Source organism: Xiphophorus hellerii, chromosome 22, assembly GCF_003331165.1.
Source record: "Xiphophorus hellerii strain 12219 chromosome 22, Xiphophorus_hellerii-4.1, whole genome shotgun sequence".
Lineage (NCBI taxonomy): Eukaryota > Metazoa > Chordata > Actinopteri > Cyprinodontiformes > Poeciliidae > Xiphophorus > Xiphophorus hellerii.
This window is the reverse complement of record NC_045693.1, coordinates 6464262-6491514: the sequence shown is the minus strand read 5'-3', so window position 1 is coordinate 6491514 and position 27253 is coordinate 6464262. Positions and strand designations below refer to the sequence as shown.

At 38.8% G+C, this 27253-nt stretch overlaps 1 long non-coding RNA gene across 1 annotated transcript; it reads left to right on the top strand.

Moving 5' to 3' along the window:
* Nucleotides 1-228: 228 nt before the first annotated feature.
* Nucleotides 229-24374, top strand: LOC116712837 (uncharacterized). The gene is made up of 4 exons (XR_004337693.1): nt 229-241; nt 4514-4517; nt 18036-18045; nt 24263-24374. It is a non-coding gene; the product is annotated as an uncharacterized LOC116712837 (long non-coding RNA).
* The last annotated feature ends 2879 nt before the right edge of the window (nt 24375-27253 follow it).

Below are 27253 nucleotides of genomic sequence, written 5' to 3'. Positions count from 1 at the left end.
TTTGTCTGATGGGAACGGTGCTGCTTACCAGCACACATTACGGGATAAACCTGTGGATGAACCAAGACGTCATGCAAACAGCATGCAGTGAAAATGTGTTTGGTACACATCTGCACACGCCAAAAATAACAGAAGAGGCTCATTATTCCTGTGACTGTTTTGGTTTTTGGTGTATGGTTAGAAAATCCAAAACAATCAACTCATCATCAAAACAGAGAATGAAGCAACATGTTTGTTGAACGTGTCTCAATCTACAGATCGATCAGTTGTCCAGTTCACACGTGGAGGAGATCAAGCGTCTTGTATCTGTTCCCCTAAAATAGCAGTGATGCCATTTAAAAAACTTTCAAGTTGATCTGTTATGATTCCTTGAACAGGTTAGGATACACCAATAAACTAAAAACATGTTCATTAAATTTGTATAAATTGAATTGCATTGATTGCATAAAATCATTCTCAGATAATAAGATTTTAGGCCAGTTATGAGCTGTTTTATGGCGTTTTGTCCCTTTAAATTCATATAACTTGCTGTTGGTCACGCCCCCCAAACTCAATGTGTACTCTCACACATGAAAATGGCTACAAACAGATGCACAATTATACACCAGTACATCTTTGAAAAGCAGAAGTGGAGCCTCCTGCGCAACCAACAAGAATGCAGCAAGGGGTTTCTGAATGGTAAGTCAAAAATAAAACTCTTGTCTTTTCCTGCAGCCATTGTACAGCGGTAAAACCAGCTGAACAAACATTGTGGAACTCAGCTTGGGGTTGCTAGGCAACAGGGCAGAACTTGGTTAAGGTTGCTAGGTAATGGGGCGGTGCCTGCTGATTTCTGATGTTACATTCCATATGTTTTTAAAACATTTAACTTGACAAAAAGAAAAAAAAACAGCTGAGTGTGTTTTAAAAGTGCTTCAGATGTTTTTAGAAGAAGAAAGGCAAATGAAAGTATTGGAAGTGGATTTTGAATAGCACATCACCTTTAGGCATTGCTCTTTATTTTGCTCAACATCTGTCTTGTCTGGCTAAAAGGGGAAATCAGTTGAAAGCGGTCCCACTTCTGTTAAACGCCTTTAATAACAATGTTTTATTTCCTCTTTGTACTATCCTCCCATCCTGTCAGCTTTCCCCTGCATGTTTGGTCTTCTCTAAGGGGAAGCTGAGAAACTCTTTTTCATGGGACACTTCATGCTCATCATATGTCTGCATTGTTTTTCTGTGTTCACCCTCTGTCTCCTATTTCAAAGCAGCCTGATGGCAGAGGAGTCTGAAGGAAGACGGCTTGTCTGGGGTGACCATTTTTAACCTCCTATCTGTGCTCTTTTTACCCAAAGGCTCACTCTGTGTGTGTGGGTGTGTGCATGCGAGGGGGGGTGGGTGGGTGTGTGTGTGAGATACTTGAAAGAGGATGCGGTTGTTGTCATTACACCCTCTGGAGAAACTGAGGGTAAGGAGTAGAAACCTTCAGGATGTTGTGTTTGCGAAGGACAGCCAGTTCTGACTGGGAGACGGGAGGAAAACCTCAGCAGGCTGTGGGTGGAGGCGGGGGGTTTCTTCCTGTCTCACTGCATTCATTGTTCCTTTTCAAATAATGGATGCATCCATAGGAGATTTAAGGCCAATGCAGGGATCATCTTCTGGACAGAGACAGATATAATCTTGAATGTTAAGGAATTATTTACCTAAAACAAACTTCTATATCTTTCTTAAAAGTTACTTGTAAGTTAGCTTTGACTTAATTCAAGTGTATTAAGATATTTGCACTAGAAAGTAGACCAAAAAATACTTGGCAAGGTTTTGTGTTTTTGTAGTGGGTTAGCCATTATTTCTGCAAAAACACAAAATTTTACCATGTATTCTTGGTTTAGTTTCTAGTGTAAATATCTTAGAACACTTGAAATAAGACAAAACTAACTTATAAATAACTTTCCAGCAAAATATAAAACCTTGTTTTAAGTTAATAATTCCTTAATATTAATAAATTCATTAGCAGATTATTTCATTTATAAATTGTGAAAACTGTCATGTTACAAGTGAAATAATTACCCGTGGAACTAGCAATTTCATCAATTTTAAGAAATTATTGACTTAAAACAAGCTCCTGTAACTTTCTGAGAAGTAATTTTTAATTAGTTTTGTCTTATTTCCAGTGTACTAATCTATTTCAGAAACCAGACCAAAAGAATCCACTTCATTATGAGTTATGCGAACTAGCAATAAATACATTTTTGTCTGGAAGGTAGGAGATGCAAAAGAGTTTTTAGCTCCTGATTCTACTAACCTCCTGGTCCAGGACTTTGGCTGATTCTGTGCTGAACTGGAACCTTTTTTCTTTGAGCAGCTTGACTCTGACTCACATCAGTTTAACTTTTCTCTAACCGCAGCACCGTGAGAACATACATCTCCAGCTCTGATGACTGCGGGTAGAACATGAACCGCAAACTCTGCGACTGCTTTGCTTCATCCACTGAGTCATGGAGGCAACATGTAAACACGCTAATGAAGCAGTGGATAGACGGATGGACGGGAGGCTGCGCGCCTGCCAGTCATGCATGCAGTTTGCGGGGACATTGTTGGAGGACAAAGAAATTCTTTCTCTCAGTTCCTTTCTTCGCTTTTACTCATTCCAACGCGTTGATTGATGGCAGATAAACTGATTTGGTTAAAGTGTAAGCAATCAGACAAAATTTCGACTATTGCCGAGAAAATAATACTGCTTAACTGGAAAGATATCTTCTCACACAACAGATATCAATGGAGCAACAATCAGCAATAGATAAAAAATGTGAACATTTCAATAAAATATACTCTATAATTCTAGATGGTTTTCATTGCTAGTGGTTTCATGCCACTGTGGGAAAAAAAGAAGAACAGAGATCCTAATAATAAGACCACATAAAGTGCTTTTTGGTTATCCTATATTTATTTAATTAGTTATTCTTTGTTCTGGTATATACTTTTATTTATTTATGTGTATATTTATTCTTTCTCTCCATCTCTTTTCCACTTCTACCCAAAATATCTGTGACCGTAACTTAATCAAGAAATACTATAGAAAATAAAAATAAAAATGCAAATCAAAAAATAACTGCCAAGATTAAAAGAAAATATATATTGACACCATTTGATTATGTACGTGTTTTGTCTTTGTTCTGAATGCATACATTTTAATATATTGACCAACCTGCTCCGGTGTAAAGGGTAAACGCTATCTATGACATAGTGATATAAATCATGTGCTGTGAATTCAGGCAAAGTCGGTAATTTGATCAACACATTAGAAGGTTTCTAAGCTAGCTATTTCAGCTATTTTGCAAATACCGCCATCTATGAACCCAACCAGGTGTGTTACGTTCACAGACAAATTGGCTTCACCTGAACAAGTAGTAGCCATGAATGAACTGGGAAAAATAACATGGCAAAACTATTTCAGTCGCTCTGTTCAATACTACAGTCTCTCTCTTTCACGGCCATCATGGCGCCTCCAACGATTAAGTGACGTAGTTGCAAAGGGTCTTTTTTTTATTTTTATTTTATTTTTGTTGCCGTTGTTCTTATTCGTTCTCTTATCCGGTTATTTTGTAGACCAATACTTATTTTTGTTGGTCTGTAATCTTTGTGTGCTCTACTTGGTGAATAAATTAAAAATAAAACACACTCAGATGTGAACACAGACACATCGTGAGCTAATCCTGTTAGCATCTCCATGGTGACTTCAGTGTGGGGGTTTACCAGTGGCCTTTCTTCAAACCAGTGAGGGAAAAACAAGAGGCTGGCATATCTGTGTTTGTGCCTGCCTGGATGCCCTTTTTCCAGTTTCATTGAGTTAATCCTGGCGAGTCTGGTTGTGCATAACTAATCACCTTAAGAGAAGTTCAAACAGCATCAGCATGCATGACACTGAATCTCCTTCAGTAGCCGGGACAACAGGCCTCTGCAGCAACGTCTTTCTCTGACCTGCACATGGTTGCTATGCTGTTACCCATCCTGAGAATTAGAAAGTAGAGAAGGCTGCGTTCGCACTGCAGCCAGAAGTGAAAATTCATATTTATTTGCCTTAATGCGACCCGTATCTGATCTTTTCGTGACAGTCTGAACAGGTCGGGTTTTTTTCGAATGCGACCCAGGCCACTTGGATATCCGATACGTGTCCAATCTTTTCAAATGTGACCTGAATCTGAACGGCCAGGTTGCATTCATCCGACCTGAGTGTCATTGATACTCGACAAACATTACTATTCTTCATTCGTGAAGAAAAACAACTGTGGCGGACATTAATGAGAATTAAGTTGTTAATGTGTTGGCTCTGGCCGGATAGCAACTATAAAATGATAAGAGATGCTCCACCGTTAGCATCCATGTTTACTCCCGCAAACACTGAGCATTTCTTCTTCTTTTTATGGTGGTTGGCAAAACCCTGAGCATGCTCTCTATGTGTGACTTTATTGCAGTCTGAAGAAATGCGCTGCTCCTGGCCAAAAACAACCAATAAGTGCCAGGAGGCGGGTCTTAGCACTGTTAATTAACCTCATGTACTTGCTGATAAATGCGCTAATGATGGAGAAACAACTAGGAAAACTGTTTATCCGCCGTCATTGGCGACAATGCCAACTAGCCTTAGGATTCATAACAGGCTAAGCTAGCTGCAGTGTACCAGAGAGCAAGGGGGAGGAGTTGGAGGTGACTGACAGCGCTAAGACCCGCCTCCTGGCTCTGATTGGTTTTTGGGAGAAGGCAAAACAGCTCAAACCAAACATCTCAGTTTTCCAAGTTTTCATATTCAGGAAGGTATAAAAGACTTAATTTTGTTTCAAACGTCATCTTAGAAATGTTACCTATAAACTGGTGGTGTGTATGTGGAAGGATAATTCATTATTTAAATAAGTAGCTGAACTTGGCTTTATCCAAATCCTCTCTGCATTTTTTTAAAGCGAAATTTGCGCTGAGTGCACTAGGCTGACTCTCCTTTCTCACCTTTTCACTCAAGTTGACCGCAGTACAAGACTGTCCAACCCACTGCTGTGAACTAGGTAACCCTTCGTGTAAGAGAGGCTTTTAGATCAAAATTTGTAATAGGATTAATCTGCATTATGTAATATTGACACATTAAACTTTTTAGATTAATCACGTTTGTTAACGGTTTAATGCTGGCAGCTCTAATTCATTTATTAAGCTTTTAAGACTCATTAGAGGACAAAAAAGTGGCTATAAACAGTGTGAACAAGATTTTAGTGATATAAAATATAAGACAAAGTTAACTTTTGCAAGCTAGATCACAATCGGTCTGTGTTATCAATATTTTCTTTGATCGACTTGTATTCAAATAGTTAGTTTCATTGCTTGGTTTGACATTAGCTAACCAAGGAGCTGCACCTTGGGGGGAAGATGATACAACAGGGACTGTATTTGGGCCAATGATGATGAAAACACACAAAATAAATAAATAAAACTAAGCACAAAACATTTTCTTCACAATTCCAAGACAGTCTCTCTGTCTCTTGAGGAAGTGGAGACGCTTTAATGCCAGTAGGCAAATGTGGAAATATGGCCTTTCGTGTTGCTAGCATGTTTTGTTTTTCACTTTGGATTTATTTTTATTTGCTGTGTTGCATGTTTATGCTGTTGAGTAATTTCTGTTTTTATGCATGTTGTTGAAGTTTAGGAAATTTACCCGTTGCGCTGCCCGAGCCAGGTGTTTTCCATTAGCTAAAGTGGCATGGATGGAAAAAACGGAAATAAAGTGGGCAGATTGACAAGCTAGCAAACGGCGAGCAGCAGGCAGAGACAGAGTAGCCGAGACAAGATGGCAAGAAAAAAGACGGCAGACAGAAATCAGATTTAGATAAATGTTTGAACAGATTTTTTCTGTGTAACTATTCTGTTGATGTAAATGTTTGGCTGCTCTCTATGATGCTGAATCTTCACCTTCCTTGCAGACACCTGAGAGATTTGGTAAAAATGCTGGTGTCGTAAAGAGAAGTAACGCAGACACCATAAAACTGCCACTACCGTATTTCATGGCAGGTATGGATGTCTTTTTGGTGATGCTCAGTGTGGCTTTTGGGCCAAATGTACAAATTTTCCAGACATATGGAGAATACAGCCACTATACAGCCACATGTGACACTTGTCACATCTGGAACAAAACCAGTACTTGGAATCACAAATCCTGACAGATCTTAACATCAAGAAAAAGTAGAACTGGAGCAGTTTTTCTCCAACTTTTCAGGTTGAGGACCATTTACCCCATTTAACAACCACTAACTTGAAATTGCCCCAAAATAACATCTTAATATATACAACCAGAAATGAAAATATTAGTCTCTTAACTCATTGTCTTCGTTCCTCCTAATGTGAAGAGTGGCGCTGTTTTGTAAATATGACTGGCCTCAACAAAACCATATGTCGGCTCTACGCTGCACAGACCCGTTGTCGTGGCAACTGGTGGACAACAGCTCCGCTAGCCGACAGAGCACAGATTACGTTAACATTAGCACCAAAAAACACGGTAATGTTTCACACACAAAATAACAGAACACTCAGTCTATTACAGTTTTATGTTTTGGGGCCCATCCATCCATCCATCCATCCATCCATCCATCCATCCATCCATCCATCCATCCATCCATCCATCTTCTTCCGCTTATCCGGGGTCAGGTTGCGGGGGTAGCAGCTTCAGAAGGGAGGTCCAGACTTCCCTCTCCCTGGCCACTTCTTCTAGCTCTTCCGGGGGAATCCCGAGGCGTTCCCAGGCCAGCCGAGAGACATAGTCCCTCCAGCGTGTCCTGGGTCTTCCCCGGGGCCTCCTCCCGGTGGGACGTGCCCGGAACACCTCACCAGGGAGGCGTCCAGGAGGCATCCTGACCAGATGTCCGAGCCACCTCAACTGGCTCCTCTCGATGTGAAGGAGCAGCGGCTCTACTCTGAGTCCCTCCCGGATGACTGAGCTTCTCACCCTATCTCTAAGGGAGAGCCCAGCCACCCTACGGAGAAAACCCATTTTGGCCGCTTGTATCCGCGATCTCGTTCTTTCGGTCATGACCCAAAGCTCATGACCATAGATGAGGGTGGGAACGTAGATCGACCGGTAAATCGAGAGCTTCGCTTTTTGGCTCAGCTCTCTCTTCACCACGACGGACCGGTACAGCGCCCGCTTGACGGCAGACGCTGCGCCAATCCGCCTGTCGATCTCCCGCTCCCTTCTTCCCCCATTCGTGAACAAGATCCCGAGATACTTGAACTCCTCCACTTGGGGCAGGACACCCTTGATGTTTATTTTGCCATTATAAAGAAGTGATCGTCTGAACTCTAGTGGTGGTTGATTAGCTAACTTAAACATCTGCTCTAATGAACATCTGTCAAAGAGTTTACGTGTGGGTCGTCTTATTTTAGCGTTAACTGAACTGGAACACACCAAATTCTGCAGCACAAGTATATGTTAAGATTGTCATAGGTTAGCTAGCATAACTGATCTACTTTCTACTTTCTTCCTCTTTTTTTATAAATTAAAATATTTTACTGACCTGTGAAATATTATACAATTGGACCTTGTTATCTAGTTGTAGTGTCGATGATTAATTGCAAAACATTGCGTCCATTTGCAGATTCTTTGTGTAATTTTCCCAACAACCAATTTTGATGTGTCCAGTAATATTTATCAATGGGCTTGAGTGATATCAATGGTTATTGGTCCATTTAGTGGTTACATTCAAAGAAACGGGTTATTGCAGATTTGTTTGTTTTTGGTAGCTGAACTGAACTGATTATTTTGTGATATTAAATCCGTAATAACTTGGTACATTAACAGGATTGACAAAAGTTTTGTAATCCTTAAGGATAATTTAAACTATTATGTGGGAAGAAAGGACATAAAAAAAGGGTGGACAAAAAACAGGAAGGAGAAAGAGATTTAGGGCTTAGAGAACGATACAACCCCATGGCCTCTGTTCTCAATATTGGCTGCTGGTTCGCTCCAGTGATCTAAGCTCCACTCCCCCAGCTTGGTCCCAATTTTCTCTTCATGAGTCAAATTAGTTCCAATACCAGGAGCTTAGTTGGGCTTGAAGAAACAGCTGGCTCTGTGTGCGGCCTTATGGATCCAAAATGGCCGACCGATAACAACAGTAAAGCTTGTGTTACCCTACACATTCCTCTCCCACAGGCTTCAGGTCAGGGAGACCTAAAGTGGGATATTGAAAATGTAAACATGGGGAGGCTTTTTTTTTCTTTAGTTGAAGCTGTTTCTCAATGTGTTTGAAGGAATAATAGTTAGAATTTTTTTGACATACTTTGCAATTGTGATAAACACTGACTGTTCTTGACAATAAAACCAAGACAACAAAAATATTTTCCCTTTTTTCAGTTTCATCAATGCGAGCAAAAAAATAGATAAAATTAAGATGCAAACATATTTAAATTTTGTATTCATTAAAAAATTTATTTTAATTTTTTTTTTACATTTTTTAACACATTTTATTTTTTTACATTTTATTTTTTTAAACACATTTTTAAAAATTGTTTAAGAAATTGTTTTACTTTTTTATGTTTAAAAATTAAACTAATTTGTGTTTAAAAATTTGTACTTTATAGAAAAAAATTAAACATTTGTTTAATTTTTCAAAATTTTAACAAATTTAAAAATTTTAACAAATGTTACAAAAATATATATTTTTAAATGTATATAAAAAAATTAATTTTAAACAAATTTTTAAATAAAATTTGACTATCAGGACTCTTTTTGCAAAAGTCAACTATTTTAAATTAATTTTCTAAATAATCAGTTGGATTATTTAGGAAGATTTAATCAATTTTCTACATTTTAAATGATGAAGGTGTTGAGGTGATTATAAATAAATTATAATACTCATTTTAGTTAAGTATTCTTTACAAAATTAAGGTTTTTTAATCTTAATTTCAACCTATTACTTGAAAATGGCCTGAAAATAACAATATTATCATTAATCACAATAATTATTGGAAGCCAGCAAAATATGTTAGCATGACAAGCCTGTCCACATATAAGTTTCAGTTTCTAATCAAATAAAAATGACTTTTTTATGATATCCTGATATATTTGGATGCAAACTCTCATTATGTTTAAGTATTTCTCCAAGCCCCAAAATAAAAATCAACTTCTCTTTAAAACTCACACATTTCTCCAGATTTTTGTGTCAGATTTTACAATAAAACGGTCTTTGGAGTTGCTGCCAGACTCCTACGTGCCAACCAATCCTCTACTTTTGGTCCAACAAGTGAGTAATAACACTCTCTGTGTCCATTTGAGTTGCATGGCTTGTAGTGTTGTATAAGTCTGGGATTTAACTTTTGATGGCTCATAGCGCTTTCTGGTAATCCCCTCAGGTTGTTAAGAAATTAACTCGATTTGCTGCCGACTGTTTTGAACAAAAACAAACATTGTTTCCTGATGGAGGATTCGGTTTTATGTGCACTGGCTGGAATTAGGGAAAAGCAAGGTCCATGAAACGATGGAAAGCATACAAAAAAAAATACCCTGCTGGGAGGTGGAAGAGATTTTTACTGGTGGGCAGATGAGAGGAAAACAGATGAAGAGAAGGAAGAGACAGGAAAGAGGAGGAAGTTGGGAAGCATTTGCTGCTGTCAGTCTGTCCTTTAATCCCCCAGGATTTTCCAGCCTCCCTTTCCCACGTTCTTGGTGTTAATTGATAAACTCAGAGAGGGAACAAGACCCGTGACTAATCACTCTGGCGCTGCTGTTTTGCTGCTGCTCCTGCAGGGGTGTGCATGTGTGTGTGGTTGTGTGTACAGGTCACAGAAGTGTGTGTTGGCCGCCGCTAACCTGGCACAGCTATAAAACTGGCAGCATCACCAGTCTGCTGCTGTTTCATGCCAGTACCTTGTTGTTGGATTTTCCCCTTGAAAGAGAAACCACTCAAACTTTAAATCCTTGGCCAAATTACAGCTCGATGCATGACTCAGTAAAATACTATATGCCATGACTATAAAACAAGCAATGAATGGTGTAAGTGTTCCTTTGTATTCTTCTGCATCTGAGCATTTAGCAGAATCTGTTTTCTCTTATGACCACAGCAGACAGATGAAAAAAGCACTTTCCTGTTTTTACTGCTCTCACTCAAGCTTGTTCATACTAAAATGTCCAAAACAAGGAAGTAGAATAATTATGTTTATTTAAACTTCTCACCAGAACTGACTCATTTTTCTCAGAAGTCACTGGGGTTCGTGCTTTTATGGCATGTGTTTTTCTGTGTCCGTCTGTTGAACGCTTTAGAGCAAAGACCTTTTTAAAAGTTTGCTACAGCTCTCGCCACATTTACTGGCACCACTGTTAAAGATCTGTAAAAAAAAAACAAAAAAACCCTGAAGGAATAAACTTTTATTGGAGTGGCACAATTTCACACTGAAACAGTAGAATAACCCAACCTGTAACATGAAGACATTTATTCGGGGCAACATAGAGTACAGACAACCAGGCACAGCCAACTGTCAGCGCAGTTAACCAATTGGATAATTAACCTGTTAGATTAATTATACAATTAAAACAACAACCAGAACAGTGGACCCCTGGTAGCCGCATGGTTCATTTCCAGTACCGCTACTATTTCTGAAATCCTTCAATACTTGAGAACCCTCTAAAAATACTTACACTTATTAAGAGGTCAAACACAAAATACTTTGCAAAATGGATTCATACGAACATCAGTAAGCATCTTAGCACAACCGCAGGAGCTAATATCTATGTTAGTTAAATCCAAATTTTGCCCAAATGCGACTCAAATCAAGCCAGAAAGGCACAATTCTGATCTTTTCTCCAACAAAAAATCCAAACTGTGCTACTCCCAGATCTGGGACTAAATCAGATCTGATTGTTTTCAAAGTGTTTGGAGTCTGAACGGTTATTAATCTTAGCCGGATTTTACAAAAATAAGATTTTTTTTAACAGATTTGTCTCCAGGTTGTGACAGTTTATTATGAGACAGATAATTGTTGAAAAAAGTCAAACTCCTCCTCTACCTCACAGTTCTATCTTTTGTCCTCCAAAAAAAAGGCACCTCTACTGGTCAATAACAATCAATCAGAGCCATGCAGAGTGTCTTAGCGCTGTCAATCAACTTTGTGTATGTGCTGCTCAATGTGCTAATGGAAAAACAACTTACAGTTACAGAAAAACCATTTATTCGCCGTCATCTGTGGCTATGCTAACTAGCCTTAGCATTTAAGGCCGGCTCTGGTGTGGTGAACAAGCTGTAGTGTAGCACAGAAAGTAAAGGGGAGAGGGTGAGAAGCATGTACGCAAGGATGATCGACAGCACCAAAACCCTCCTCCTGGCTCTCATTGGTCATTTCTGACCGAGTGGTTTAGAGGTAAAGTTACACACTGCAGCTTTAATCTGACTCTTGCGTACTTAACGTGAAACATGCGTCGTAATTCTGCACCAGAAGAAGAAATCCATAAAATCCAGCAAAGGCTGAAAATTAAAATTATGAACTTATGAAAGAAATCTGTTTCAGTGTTTCACAAACCCACCACTCTTAGTTCTGACTACACTACAAAAGTTTCAGTCAATACTCCACTAGAGGCCGTTGCTATTACTTGTGTTTTCTTTTTATTAACTTCCAACGTCTTCTTATGATTGTGTATCTATTCCCATTGCTGAAAAACTTTAAAATCGATCTATAAATCCATTATTGATTCTGTATACAGAACCTTCTTTTGCACAAGCTGGGTACTTTGGGGCCATAAACCCTGTCTGCGATCAGCCACAGAAGTCTGATCGCAGTTGCATTACTCAGTATGAAGAAAATTGTTATTTTAGCAACAACAAAAAATCAGAACTGAGCATCAAAACCTGCTGTCTGCTTGTTTTTTGTCCAAAGGTTCTGAAAACTTCACTGCAGAGCGCGGTACCATGGGAGAAAGTTTTAACCATGAAACGGTTCGCATCTGCCAATAATTCAGAAATGATTCACCAGACACAGTCATCTCTCTCCCAATGACATCTGAGTCGCCGGGAATTAATTAAACGGAGAACATGGGATTCTGAAAAATCTAGAGAAAGTGTGCAAAGAGGAATTGTCGGCCGTTCCTCTCTTTTTACGAGGATAGCTTTCAATTTTATAAAATATATATTTGGAGCCTTTAAGACATTATTTCTGTTACTGTCCAGAACACGCACACTCTGTGGTTTAACTGGACCACTGAGTTCACACCCACTCACTCTACTCCCACTCAGCCCCTCTCTCACACACACACACACACACAAGCCCACGCCCCCACAGCCAGCAAAGAAAGTGACTCACTCACATTCCCTAACTGCTTACTCACAACCAGGAAATCAGCGGGCCAGTCGGTATCAAATGGTTCAACAGTTCTTTTAATGATTTAGCTGTAAAAGTTTACAAAAGCATCCACAACAGCTGCTTTGTTTTCCCTGAATTTTAATCAACCTGAAGAAACCTCCAAATGCAAAAGAATGCTGGATGCTATTATGTTCATTTTAATTTGTTCCATTCTGACTTGCGGAAACATAATTGACGTAGTTTGTCCTGCTGAAGTTGGAAAGTGTAGCCAGTAGTTGTGTAATGGGATCTAAGGAGCTGACCTACTAGCGCAGCACAGATGTTTTGGGCAGACATTAAACGTGGATTTATTATCCTAACTGGAAAATGGACAGACAGGGAGAACTGAAAGCAAGAAATGAAGTATGGAAAATAAAGAGAGAAAAGGGAAAGCAGACTAACAGCTTTAGCAGTCAGGATTCGGGTTTTAGCTGTGCTGCACCTGAAATGTTGGAAATAGCTAATTATTCTCTTAACTCGGATTATTTTTCAAAGGTCCTGAAATTTGCAGAGGTCAAATCTCTATTAAATGAATTATGACTAAAGAGAGGCCCGTATTTTACCTAACAGATTGTTGTAGGAATTAATCCAACATATTCCTTTTTGACAAAAACAAAAAAACAAGTCCGGTTTCTTAAAGGACATTAGTCTAAACACGGATGTCTCTGATCCTTGTTCTTTATTCAAGCAGGTAGATGTTTATTTGTTCATGCTTTTATTGTGAAGTGGGTGTTTTATTTTGAAGGCGCTTTAGGCTGTTCTCTTTTCTTCATGTGCTTTGTGTGGTGCAGCTATCAATGCTAGCGATGTAAGTACTGATCATATAATGATGTGAAATGAACGTGTAGATGTTACTCATCACTTCTGATGGTGTTGTTTAGCTGCTGGTGAAAATTTACAGCCTTTGAAATATCTGTTTTCACTTGTTAGTATAATTGTGAGTTAGTATCATTAAAGCTGACTTAGCTGTGAGTTGTTAGCCAGATTACTGGCAGTAATGGCTAATCAGATCTTTATTAATTTCTGTACTTTCAGAAGCTGTTCTGTTCTGTAACCAGCATGCATGGCTCTAACCACACAGATTAACCTACAGATGACCTTTTACTCTTCAAATGCAATCCTGTAGTGGTTAATTAGGCTAAAAATCACCAACCTAGGTCAGAATCCTACACAACTGGTTCAGATCTTAGCTGGTAGAGCAGAACTACATTGTGTCTTTTGGCATTTATAAATCTGACTGAACAAAGAAACCATGTGGTGTACCCCAAGGCTCTGTACTTGCAACACTTTTAAAGGTCAAGACTGAAGTCGAACTGTTGCAGTCACATAGATGCAGGGCATTTGTTCGACCTTTCAGGACTCACAAGACATAATTTTAGAAATTAATTGTTTGTGTAACTTGAGAAAAGTATTTACTTTGCCTCTTGCAGCTGTAGTTGCATTTCTATATAGCTCTTTGTGTTTTCATCCTGCTGGAGCTTGCAGAAATAATGATGAAAGTTTCCTCTATTTTAGATTTCAAAGGTCTTGTCAGCATCCTAAGTTTGGTTAGAAGAGTTAAAATGCTGCTGATGCGATAGAAAACGGTTGGTTCTCAGACTCTTTATGAGAAACCTCAAGTGTTAGAAGGGAGTGATTCTATCTAGTTATGGTAGATCAGACTGCTTTTCTCGTTCTTGTACAAATTTATAAAGCATTGTTTGAGTGAAAACCACTGATCTGTCCTTTGTAACCAAGGGTGCATTCACACCAACCCTGTTTAGTTCGCTTTAATCAAACTGTTTGTTTAGAAAATCCAGGTTGTTTACGGAGGTGTGAATCTTCAGTCAAACTCTGATGCTGATTAAAAGAGCAAACTCTAATCCGTCTACAAACCCAGGTCTTGGTTTGTAGACGGTGAATTGAACCACTCCAAAAGCAGTAAGTTGACTGTGATGCAGGGCATTCTGGGTAAATACAACCAAAACAAAATGTGAGTCTAGCTTTAGCTGGAGAAAAGGCTTTTTACCAAAGACAACAGAGAAATGCTGCAACTCCTAAAATCTGACGCCACTCCATTTTTGCTTGCATTTTATGAAGAAGGAAGTTGCACTCAAGGTCTTGTTCAGAGGTTTTAATGTTGTTCCCTTCAGTGGTTCTTGGTGCAGCGCCACCATAGGCGAGGAACGGAGCAGGTTTTTCAAAGGATTTGGTTTGTTTGACATAATGCAGTATGGAAACAAATTATTCCAGCTGAAAATGAAATAATGTTGCGAACAAAATGACTCTGCCGGACTATCAGGTTTCAAAAAACACCCTAAAATTGACTGTTATATTTGCAGCTTATGAGTTAATTTTCCCTTCGTCTTAGTTATTTCAAATATGTTTTAATGTTTCCTTTTAATGTTTAAATTTTAATTTGTTTTTTAATGTATTTTTCACCTCCCGTGTTATTTTTCTGTACCTCAGTTTCCTGTAAAAATCAGTCAAAAGACTGGAAAAAATGTAGCTACTGACGGGGTGACTGAGAGAAGATAAGAGACAGATTGGGCCGTATACGATTGTTTCTGTGTTGCTGTACAGTTAATTGCTGCAATCATAATAAAAAAGTCAGTAAGTGCCGGCCATTAGCCAGTTAAGGACAGGAAACAGAGCTGCGTTTTAATGCTGCTTATCCTCACAGCTGCTTATACCTGCGGCTAAGTGTCTGCACAAACACAAATACGCACAGTTATTTTCGCCCAGATTTCCTCCAAACGTGGCTGTTTGGGTTACATTAGCGTCGGCTATTTTTAGATGGCAATGTGCTTTTTCTTCACTACTACAGAGTAAATAGTGCTACAAAAAAGAGAAGGGTTACTTCCCAGGGAGGTTTAGGAAAATACGAGGTAGTTGTTGAGTCCATAATAAAGTCTCTGCAGGGAGCTGCTGCAGTCTGGAGCCATCTCAGTGGGCTGTGATGGTCACTCTGCTTTGGCCATGTCTCTGCTCCCTTTCTCTGTTTGCCTCATCACTCCTCTACTTTAAGGTGAAATTCCCTCATGGTCGGTGCCTCTTAATGGGCCTGATTAGGATGGGAGTTTAGGGTGGAGGTTGTATGTGGGGGGCAGTAATGGCCCAATGAAAGGCTCTTTTGTGAGTCTGCTGCTGTTTGACAGTGGGGCTATCCACCCAGGAGTCATCTTCTGTCCTGCCACACCCATTCAGCTTTTCATATGTTAAGGCCTCCTGATGGCTTTAACACTGCACAACTCCCAGGCAACAAACCAGAACCCCGGCAACTGCTTCCGCCCCACTGATCCTGCGCTGGCAACTGGTTTTGACTCTCAATCAGTTCAGGTTCAATTCTGGCTCCCTTTCAGAAGGAGCTGAGAGGTGGGAACAGACAGAGGCAATGCAGGATGAGCCTCTTTAGGGGGGAAACGGTGCATACAGATGCAAACGAGAGCTCAGCAGAGGTGGCTAGAGTAGCCAAAAATGACACATTTACATAGATTTTAAAGCGTTAGAAATTTTAACACAATTAATTGCATTTTTATACATTTCCATGCCAAAGTCCCAAGCTGTAATCTTTATATTTACGTAGTACACCCATAAATCTGATGCACAAGCGACATCCAGAAAAAAAGCAATGAACGAAACCACTTCTCTTAGTCCACTGGGAATAAATTTTTGCTTCGAAAAACAATCTAATGGAACGCTGGTAAAGAGTATTATAGTGTGCAAGATGTGCTAAAAGGGGTTAGCCAGGTCAAGACTAAAATGGCATTTCAATGCTAAACATGTAGCAGAGGATGATTCCCAATGCTAATGCTAGCATCCACATTTTAAAAACAATGACATGATTGATCAGAGGTTCCTGAAACGCTTAACTGCACTTTGCACCAAGTTGATGGTTGAATCGCCTAAATAAAAGATTATTTACAATAAATATATTTGTTGTTGGGCTCATATGTCTATTTATTCAATAATTTAACAGAAAAACGGGTTTTTAAAATTGAAAATATTGTTTATTTTGGCCACCAATTAACTCAATTAAAAATTTTAATCACTAAAAATAACATGATTCAACTAAAAGTTTAAAAAAAACACTCCCATTAGTAAATAAAGCAAATAAAACTTATTTCTACCCAACTCTAGTACAAAGTTATGTGAATGTAAAACATGGACAGCTCACATGTGGAGACTCGGTGAGAAGAAGAAGGTGTGGTGTACATTTGACCTTTAATCCTGCTGCTTGTGCAGAATTTGCATTTGAATCGCATTGTGAGTGCATGGAGTTATGCGCCTGTGATTGATGCCCAGCTGAGTTTTTTTTTGTTGTATACTGCTTTGGGATTCTCACGGTATGACAGTTTTCAGTAAAAATATCACAGTTTCACGGTATCGCAGCATCCGGCCCACACCTGTTTCTACTATTTTCTATTAGTTTTTGTTTGCTCCACATAAATTCCTTTCTTTTTTGTCCACATATGATACTAATTTTACAATCTTCTGGGCATATTTCGGTGGTGTCCATATTGGAGACATTTTGGTTGACTCTAAAGAACAAAAACAAAAGCAGCTGACTAAAAAAAATCTGATTTTTAAAAGTAAGAAGTTCAAAAACGCATTCCTTGACGATCACTTTGTAATGTCAATGCCATGTTTCCTGCTGAATGTGTGTTTCCAAGGTTACAAAATTATCATAATAAAAGCCACTGTGCTGCGCTCTGACATCTGATAATCTCCTAAATGTTCTCCCCCTGACACTTTTCTGGATTGTTTTTTAACATCCCACCTGAACTCCACAGTCAGGGTCTATTTTACTGCCCATCAACCCACTCACACCAGGATACATGGTTCCTCTGACACTATTCACGTTTCCGATAAGAAAAGCTGGAAAACTCCAAAAACTGAAACTCCTCTGCCGTTTCAACAGAACTGTAAACATATTGTCTTTGACCAGTTCTGAAGAACTAAAAACCTTCACACACACTCAGAAAATTCACTCTGGCATGTTGGGAATTAGAGATATGTCAAATAATTTCTACTTGTACTAGCTGCATTTCCATTACATGTGCACAAAACTTTGTATAAATATTCCGCTAATGTAAAAATAAAAATTGCAATTGTGGTGTTTCCATTAAATAAGAAACACAATTAAAATTACATGTGAATAAGTTTGTTCATGTCATTAAAAACTATCATTCTCCAACTACTTCCTGTCGTCTTGTTTGTAGTTTCTGCTAGTAGTAACATCCAGTTGTTGATCATCTGACTGGTGATACCAAAAAAAGTGTTTCCATTGCAGTTTTGCAAAATTATCTCAACCACCTTATCCTAGCATCAAAACTTTTTATCAAAAAAACGATTCTTTTTTTAAAAAAAACTGGCGCATCTCCTTAGCAGGTGTTTTACAAGTTCTGTTTCCATTGACCATATAATTGTGCAAATTGGATTTTCGAGAGTAAATTTGCTTAATGGAAACGATCTAATTTCGGAAAAAAAAAATTGTGCTAGCATGAGGTGGTTTAGAAATTATTGCATTTCAAACACTTTTTTCACATCACACTAGTCACATGATCAACAACCAGATGTTACCACTGGCATAAACGATGAATACGACGACATGAAGCGGTAGGAGAATGATGATGCAGCATGATTTTTGTAATGACTTATTGAGTGAACAAACATATTCGTTTGATTTTAATAGTTTTTTATTAATGTCCATACCACAGTTGTGAAATTGTTTTTATGACATTAACGTAATATCAACAAATTTGTGCACACATTTGCAATAGAAACACAACTATAGTTCAAAACAGAAATACTCAAACAACATAAACAAGTTCGTTTGCGCAATTCATCTTATATTTTCCTGATGCTACAAGAGTGGCTGTCATATTAATGGTGACTGTCCGTAAAATGCTCATTGGTTCATTGCCATCACACTCAACATGAAGGCACAGGAATTCCAACAACAGACGGACTTTTACTTTGTACAAATACAAATGGGTGATGTAAGAAACATGACGGTGAACCAGTGAACATTTAGCAGAAAACAAATATGGCAGGAACATTTAGAAAGACATTGAGTTCACAATTATTCCTCAGCGAAAGCCCAAAATTCCCTCCTTAGGAGAACTTTGACTGACAAGGGGCTCTGCAGCATGAATATTCATAGCCATAGTCCCACTAAGCTTTCTCACAACCAGAAGAAAAGTAAACTTTGCAGGGGAGAGAAGATCGCCGCTGGCTGCTCACTTCATGTGGAAATGCGGGCCTTCTATTCAGCTCCATGCAGAGATTTCTCAAAGGAAGAATAAGGAGAAGGAGGGCGGTGGGTTGTGGGCGGTGGGTGGCAGCGTCTTGAGCAAAAGTTGACAAGATTTGAGGATTTAAACTGGCTTAAGATTTTATCTCTGCCTCCATTTTTTAGCGAATAAACTTGTGTTCATGCAAATAAGCAATCAGGAAACCAAAAACAGAGAATATTAAAAGGGGCAATGAGAACAAATACGAGCTCACAAAGGGAAAATAAGAAACCAATCTTCCTGAGATTGATGCGCCAAGGCGGTGGGTGACAGCTGAAACCATGAGAATGGGTGGTGGGTGAGGGTCCAATGAGCGGGGTGATGAGGAGCTAACAGAGGCCTCCGAGCAGTAAATACCACCGTGTGTAATCGCTTTTAATTGGAATGTATGGAAGACGAGGCTTTCCGAGGGGATCAGTTGGCCTTAAACCAGCTTAATTATATGGGATCATGTTAGACGGTTGGGTTTGGGCAGAGAATACCACCGAGCGGGTGAGGCAACACTGGAGCAGAAATGAGAGGAGAGGGCTCTGGGGGGCAATGAATGTTGGCATGACATGTTTCCTATTAGGAAAAGCCATAATGTTCACATTGGGGCTCAGAGATCGTCTGTAAAATAAAACTGCAGAAATCCAGATGTACTTTGGAGTAGCTCGTTGTTTTCAGCTAACTTACCATTCTTTATTAGGTTGTCAGTTAGTCTGATCACCTTCTTAGCAGCCAAATGGACTTCTTCAGTCCTCAGTGATGACTTTATACCAATGATTTGATTGACTAAGCTAGATGTGGAGCTCAGTTTACAACGTTTTGGAAAACTACTCAAACTAATAAACATTTTGATGTAGTACACTCTGAGATCATGACAAAGTAGTTCATATTTTAGAAGTGGGAGAAAACCAACGCAATGTTTTGAATAGTAAAGAGCTGAAGATGAGACCAAATATACATTTACATCAACAAAAGCTTTGTAGAAAAGTGAAGGTTAGGAATGGCAGAGTCAAAGTCCAAGCTAAATCTGGCGGAGTCTTTGGGGTCACTTTAGACAAGAGATGTCCCTTCAACCTGGTTGATCAGGTAAAATGTGCCGATATGGCCAAGTCAAGGTGAGGGGATAGACTTTTACTGTAGACTGAAAGCTGAAACTGAATCAAAAACAAGTTCAAGGATGTGTACAATGAAGAGACCAGGGTGTGGAATCATTTTAAATTACATCATGTAGGATGCCACATACATGATGGGTCACGTATGCAACTTCAGAATCCACAATGGATGAAAGTGATGAGTTGTAAATGAATTTGATTAGATTTAAGGATTGAGCTCAGAATATAATAACTTGTTTCCATTAAATAATTCACTGCTTTAATGCTGATCACCTTTTCTATAAAGTGAAGAAGTTTGAATGCTACTTTCAGTTTTGCACATTTTGTGGTCCGGTAGATTTGTTTAAATTGAAAACATTAAATTGAAACATTTGTTAAATTTTCAGGTTCACTTTCACACTGAACTGAGTCAAACGAAATACCTTTTCGCCTGTGGTGGCGCTGCACCAAGAACCACTGAAGGAAATGACATGAAAATCTCTAAAGAAGAAAACTTGGTGCAACTTTCTTCTCCACAAAATGTATACAGAAATGGAATGGTGTCAGATTTTAGCAGTTATAGGACTTCTCTTTTGTCTTTAGTAAACGACCATGAGCCATTTCTCCTGCTAATGCTGGACACAAACATTTGTTTTGGTTGTTTTTACTCAGAATACCCTGCCCTATAGTCTGCTTCCTGCTTTTGGAGCAGTGTCCGATCTGCTTTGGATTCACATATGAATTTGAAGCGCACCAGAGTTTACTTCAACCGAACCAAGACCTGGGTTTGTAGATGGACCAGAGTTTGATGTTTTGGTCCACATCAGAGTTTGATTGCGCATTCCACACTTCCCCAAACAAATGAGATTTCTAGACAGACTAAAGTTTGATTAAAAGGGAGTTTACCAACACCTGAGTTTACCAACAAATGTTGTTGAGCAGTCAAAGACAACATTGCATCACATGCAAAAAACACAGCATGCAGGTTTGGGCTTTTTCTGTAATATCCTGACTACTTGCTTGGATTAAATGGAATTAAGGAAAGAAGACCTCGTCCTGCTCTCTTCTCTCTTTGCCCTTCCTTGTTTTGCTCTGTGCAGTGATCTATGCTCCAGTTTTCCATGTCCGACATCCTCCCTTCAGTGGGATGAGCTGCAGCTTGAGGCCCCTCGCTCTCTGCTCCTCATTGTCTTGATTCTTGTGGTTTCCATTGTGCCTCAAGGTTGCTCAATGCTGTATATGCTTGGCCGACATGGCGACGGGGTGGAGGCCGGCGACTGTGGCTACAACCATTTTCCAAAGGGCAGGCATCTCTGGTCAGCAGACCTTGGGTTTTAGAAAGGAGCAGGACCAAAGGGAGGGTTGGAGTGATGGTCGATAGGGTCTGGCTTTATAATCGCTCCCCTGGCCCCCTGACATAATGATCCTCTGCGGCAGGGTGACCCATTTCTGCCTTCCAGAGTTTCAGAACTTAGGCTGGGCCACAGCGAGACACACCAACCACTTTCCCATAGACCCGGCGCTTCCAGACCCATCATTATCATTTAATATCCTATAATATAACCCCCCCTCGCCTTCCACTCATCTGCAAAACAGCCTCCAGTGGGCGATAGAAGGGGGGAGTGGGCTACCCACACCGCAAATAAGCAAGGATACCCAATATCCCTCTCTTTTATTTGGATCTAACCAGTGCATAGCTGCACAACAGTTCCCATCATTACACACAGGCCACTAAGTAGGGGCTACTCTGAATTGGATAAATAAGGATCCGTGCATTATGTGCAACAGGGTCAGGAAATCAGAACTTGTGTCAGCGTTATTCAATGTCAGGAAGTTAGGATCCAGGGTGTTGTTTGCCTCCATAAATCAATATTATGACATCGTGGTCCATGGCATGACTTGGGCTTGAACCGTTGAATTTACATTTTCATCACGGCTCCGCAACTCAGGCCTGCGAGCAAGTCAGCGCCCGCGTCTCCCAAAACAAATAAATCCGGCAAGTTGTCATTTTCATTTAGAAGGCCAAAGATCAGAAAGGATTTTACTGAGGCTGAACAGAAATAAGAATCAGAGCTCGAGGCTGGTGGAGCACGCATCTTTCCACCAGTAGAGCGAGGACGGAGGAATGGCGTTGGATGAAGGGGCCTGCGGGGCCAGCGGGCCATTTTCCTGGATGCAGTGAATTTGAAAGTTGTATTAATGCAGTACTTTAAAACCCTGCTGTTTTCATCATATTAAATACAGTTCATTTTGCATGCAGTGGACCAACATTAAAATGGAAAAGCAGAATCATTTCCCAGAGCTGTAAAAAAGGGTACGATAGCCCACAGCATCACAGATCCTCCACTGTGCTTACAAGCAGGGATGAAATTCTCTTTCACATATTAATCCTTTATCTCCTGCCAGACCTACTGGGAATGTTTCTTCAAAAAAAGCTTGTCACTAACAGTTATTGGGTCATTTAAACTGTCCTGACGACATGTCGTGTGTTTACCCCTCTCTTCAGCCAATGACTTTTATCCACCAAGTTGCAATATTTCATTTATTTATTGGTTCAGTATTACCAACTGTCTCTTTTCACATGTGTATTTAGCATTTAGCAAAGCTAATTTCAGATTCATTTCACTTTTAGCTGTTTTTATTCATTCATTTTCTCATGTTTTCATATATGTGTATATTTATGCTTTATATTTATATCTATGCTCTTATCTATATTTATTTATTGGCTTGGTTTTTTAATCTGGGAGCTGAGTTTGATATTTGTACCATAAAAAATCTGGTACGACAGATTATATCAGGTAGCCAGACTAACGGTCGTACTTTTCGTCCTGGGTAAGAAATATGGCAAAGATTGCTATTGTAAAGCATCCACACTTTTTTTAGTTTAAGCTAAAATCAGTTTTAATTTACTTTATAAAATTGTTGATGGTTAGAAAAACATTATATTCAATTATTTCATTATTTTTATTTATTTTTTGCTCTGCATACATTTAAAAAAGTAAAAATATATTTCCCTCCGGACATTATGCTGCTGCAGAAAAAGATAAATTTATTCTGAGATGTGCGTGTCAAACTCAAGGCCCGCGGACCAAATCCAGCCCGTCATAAGTTTTTATGGTTCCCTAGACTCTGGAAATAAAACCTTTGAGATAGCAGTGAGCTTAAATATATTTTTAATCGATCAAATCAGAAGTTTTGAGTATTGTTCCAAATTAACCTTTATCGGTCGAAATGTGTTGCTGACGACACATTTTTACAAGAAAACTTTGCAGGAATTGTAACTTTACGACACTTTGCGCTATCTGAAAAATTCCAACAGTTTCTGAAAGGGGAGATGTTGCGCTTTCCAGCCAGTATCGGGTTAAAACGGTAAATTCACTCCCGCCGTAGCAGGGAGCATGTTTTACCTCAGTTTATTCTGATGAAACACCCTTTTAATAGACAGTAAATTATGAAAATAACTGGTAGATATTGAAAGGTGCAGTTGTTATGGAGACATGGGGAAATATGTTTACTCAAGGGACATTTAAAAAACTTTGCATAATTAAAATAAGCAAAACTATCCAGGCGGAGATTTGAAACTTGGGCAATACTTAAGTTAAATTAATGTGAAAGTATGATTAATATTAATTCATTTAAAGAGACAACCAAATTTTTAAAGGTTGTTATGATTGCTTTTTCCAATACTTTTGATACAATCAGCTCTTTGAGGACATTCTTTATCTTGATGTTAGTTTGGTTTAAGGTTTTTTTTACTGATCTCTATCAGAGGAACCAAGGTCTGCATCCTATATTCGCAAAATCCTGTTTTCTGTGAAAACTTGACCTTTGGTGCTCTCCAAACTGGGATATCTCCCACATTGGAAACAACAAACCCAGGAGATGTAGAAACAACACAATGTCTCTTTGGGTTCTTTAAAGCACATATCTATTTTGATAAGAAACTTTCTTTCAAGAAAAAACGATGGAATTTGAGGAGACAGTCGGCGGCCATCATATCTGCACCATTACATTCACTGATGAGCATTTCCATCCCCACATCCACTGCTTTTATTTGTAGAGGAAATGAAGCCTACATGTGTGTACGTGTGTGCGCACACGCAGTGGGGATTCAAAGATAGCTTTGGAGGCGTATTGGGTATCGAAGGGCGAGGAGCTCCTCTGAAGAGCTTCATTCACAGAGGCAGGATACTGATAAGGAGCGAAGCAGAGCCACCATGAATCCCTCCTCTGTTCGCGCTCTCTGGCTCCTCTCCCTGCTCTGTCTGTCCCCCTCTCCCAGCCTCCTCCAGGCCTTTGTGCTCTCTGTGAGAAAGTTGTGGAGACAGGGAGGGGGCGGTGAGCCTCGCAGACTCTCAAAGTTTAATTAGGAGGATCAGAATCAAAAAGTAGAGAGGGCAAAGAGAAATGAGACACAAACATGTCCACAAGCAGCTGGCTAATGCGTTCGCCTCACTTGTGTTTCCATCACAAATATCTGCAAAACTTTTTGAAATTTTGCAATTGCTGTGTTTCCAGTAAATACTAAAAGTAATTAAAGTTACTTTTGATTAAGTTTGTTCACGCAATAAGTACCGTATTTTCCGCACTATATTGTAAGGTGCACCACATTATAAAGCGCACCTTCAATGAATGGCCTATTTTAAAACTTTTTTCATATAGTGCGCATTATAGTGCGGAAAATACGGTAATTAAAAAACTTGTCATGCCGTCATTTTCCTACCAATTGCTAGTTGAGTTTTCATTACAAAACTTTGTTGACATTTCGCTAATGTAAAAAAACCCACAATTTTGCAATTGAGGTTTTTCTATTAAACAAGAAATGCAAAAAAAATCACACATGAATACGTTTTTTCACCCAATAGTCAATAAAGATCATGCCATCATCCTCCAACCATATCCTAGTTGTTTTTATACAAATGTGGGCAAAGCTTTGTCGACATTTTGCTAATGTTGAAAATCACAATTTTGCTGTTTCTGTTAAGTAAGAGACACAATTAAAGTCACACATTTTCCCAAGCGATAAGTAAATAAAAAGCATGCTATCTTCTGCCTACCACTTCATAGTTGCATTTCTATTACACTTTTACTTCCTGGTTGTGCTTTAGTGCAAAATGAGCACTAACATTTTGTGCACATTTTATACAAATGTGCACAAAATTTCCATTTACATTTGCGGAATATTTCGCAATACTCCGCAAATGTAAAAAAACCACGCAATTTCCTATAAATAAGAAACACAATTAAAATAACATTGAATAAGTTTTTGTGCAAAAGTTAATAAAAAACATGGCGTGACATCATCTTCCTACAACTTCCTGTCGTCCTTTTCGCCATTTCCGCCAGTTTTAACATCCGCTTGTTGATCACATGACTTGTGTGATGCGAAAAAGGTGTTTCCAGTTTGGATGCAGCCAAAAAAACCACCTCATCCTAACGTAAAAACGTCTTATCAAAAAATGTGAATTGGATCAGAGTTGCCGTGTTTCCATTAAGCAAATTTATTTTCGCAATTCCAATTCGCGCAACCCTATAATCAGTGGAAATTCAGCTTGTGAATGCTTTCTAAAGAAGCAAGCAGGACTCATGTTTATGCTGATCAATACTTCAATTGGGTGGTTGGTGACAGGTTTAAAGAAAGTGGACACATGAATCACAAGGAGCTACAAAGGCAGCCACCAAGCAGCGATCGCTGGTTGAAGCAGCCACGGCTATTGTTCTGTGATTATTTGTCAGGCATAGCAAGGGGCAGCCAGTGTGATGTTTATATGGCTGACCTGTCTCACGGAGGGGTCCTGAGGATAAAGACCAAAGGGGAATCCCAATGATCCAAGCTAAACCCAGCCAGTCTGACCTCTGACCTCTCACTGTGGGTAAATCGCCTCAGATAGACTTCTTCTGCACACAGTTTGTGTTGCTTTATCAAACTCTTCTCAGCATTCAGACGTTGTAAATGGATCCAGTTTGGAAGAAAATACTTTTAATGCCTTAATTTAAAACTTTGATTTGTATTTCAGACACATTGCTTTTTAAATACTCTTATTTTTGCCAAATTATGCCATCATTACTGTTTCTCAGAAAACATTTTTACTCATGTATAAGTAATACACTCTTTTAAATATAAAACCCAGTTAGACAAAACTAATTCCTGAGATTATCAAGACAGTTTGGTTTGGACTTTTTCCAAAGTTGGATTCAGAGCAGATTTCTAAAGTACGGAAAGCACCATCGCACAATTACAGTCAGAAGTTTGCCTACAGTCATAAAGGATGTGAATATGATGTTCATGTCATGTTTATTGGCATTTTGGGACCCAAAAGGAGGCAGAATCATGTTAAAGAGGTAGAATCACAAAATAAACTGCTGTAAACTGTCCAATGGTTAAGAAACCAAAGTTACGCAGTTACATAAGCTGCACACTGAAAAGGTTCAAACTGTCTTCGTTGCTGTCGCATGAAAAGACATAATAACAGATACAACAATGTATTTGCATGCTGTAAAATCACTTTCACCCAATAAAATTTTTTGTTTCTGATTGGAAATGAGACGGCATCCATTAAATAATAATAAACAACAACTGCTTTTTAACTTTTGAAGGAATTATTTAGCAAGTTTTCATTAATTCTTTATAAAATAACTTGTCAAGAAAATATTTATTGGCATTACAGAAGTCAGAATGTCTTTACCTATCTATCTGTATCTGTCTATTTAGTACTACATAAATTCTCAATAACTAATAAATAAACTGGTAGATTACCATTTTTATTACATATACAGCTCTGGAAATAATTAAGAGACCACTTAATATTATCAGTGTCTCTGATTTTGCTTCTTTTTATAGATATATTTGAATTAAATGAACATTGTTCTTTTATTCTGTGAACTACTGACATGTCTCCGAAAGTCCAAGCAAAAAATTATTTATTTGCAGAAAACGAGAAATGGTCAGAATAATGAAAAAGATGCAGTGCTTTCAGACTTCAAATAATGAAAAAAAACCCCAAAACAATTTTATTTAAAAACAACAATACTAATGTTTTAAAGTTCAGAAATCAATATTTGGTGGAATAACCATGAGGTTTTCAATGGGTTCAATGCAGTGGGCTCTTAATTTTTTCCAGAGCTGTATTTGAGTTTTCTTTAGAAATGCTCCATCATTACTAGCTGTTTCAACTATTCCTGGTAGTTTGGGAGTTTCACTCAAATTATTTTATTTTTTTTACAGTTCATCTTAATCTGTATCCAAAAGTGAAATGTCCTTTTTGCTTTTCATTAGTTTATCCAGTTGCATGGGTGTGTCTGCATGTATTCTACCTTTAAAAGTAATTCTGTGTTATTCTCAGGTATAATTGTGTGTCCAGAGGAACAAAGCGGCGATACTTTGTCTCAGTCTTCACCTCTACGTTTATAATTACACTACGAAGAGTTTCAAAATCCCCATCGGGACTTTTACGACTGCATTTCTTTGGTCATAGAGCAGCTGCTGGAATACTTTGTCACGAATACTTCTCTGACAATATTTTGTCATTGGAGGTATCTATGGCAACAAGGAAGTCATCGTCT